This window comes from Staurois parvus, unplaced genomic scaffold (genome assembly GCF_062004578.1).
Source record: "Staurois parvus isolate SC_StPar_1 unplaced genomic scaffold, SC_StPar_1.0 ptg000549l, whole genome shotgun sequence".
In the NCBI taxonomy this organism is placed as follows: Eukaryota; Metazoa; Chordata; class Amphibia; order Anura; family Ranidae; genus Staurois; species Staurois parvus.
In genome coordinates this window covers 9,298,280-9,299,126 of record NW_028318345.1, presented here as the reverse complement: position 1 = coordinate 9,299,126, position 847 = coordinate 9,298,280, and the positions used below count along the sequence as shown (strand labels likewise).

The window sequence follows — 847 nt, the reverse complement described above, 5'->3', positions numbered from 1 at the left end:
GGTGAGGGAGAGCCCCCTTGGTAAGAGAGACCCCCAGTTGAAGAAAGTAAAAAGACCAAAGGGTCACAGATCCTCTCCCCAACATCAGGGCAGCCCTAATACCTGCCTCCTATGTCTCTGCAAGAAAAAAAGCAAACCATGCCTGCAGTGTAAATGCCCTTGATAAATACAAGTATAAATAAAAAAGTGCCATGTACAATACACAAGGCAGGCCTTTTGGTTGTTATAAACATAGCACTGAGATGGGATGTGACTGAGTGCAAGTGAAACCCATAGTGTTGTTTTGACACCCCTGGGATGCCACTCCCAAGGGGCACATCACCAGGAGCTTGTTGCAGCTTTCACCCCTAGCTCAACAAATGCAACCTCATTCCTACCAGAATGGCATTTAGGCAAAGTCTTGGGAATAGTTTGGCAAACTAGGCCAGAATTAACCTCGGTGGATAAGGATCCCTTCTACCATACCCACCTTATTACATCTGTAATTCATAACCAGCATTCTGTTACTAAAAAACAGATACTACACTTGATCCTAGCCAAAATGCTGAGAAGCCAGACCAGAAAGGCTCAAGAGGAAAAGGCTAGAAGATGCTGGATGTCCTGGATGAAATCAAAATAAACAGCTTCAGTACATGAGAGGAGTCTGTAAGGTGCGGTTAAACTTTAGCTTTAATTGTCAGTCAAACTTGCTAACCTTACAACTGTTGTATAATAGCTTACGTGTATGGGTTGTTTAAAATGCCTTCAAAATGTCAAAATCCTTTCTCCTGAATGCTTTTTTACAGATGTGAATAAAAGGAGCTGCACCACTGTGCATCAGTTTGAATATTATTCAGAAGGATGTAGC

General features: G+C 42.5%; 1 pseudogene; it reads right to left on the bottom strand.

Moving 5' to 3' along the window:
* Positions 1 to 395: 395 nt before the first annotated feature.
* Positions 396 to 556, bottom strand: LOC149451096 (U2 spliceosomal RNA; annotated as a pseudogene).
* Between the last annotated feature and the right edge of the window lie 291 nt (positions 557 to 847).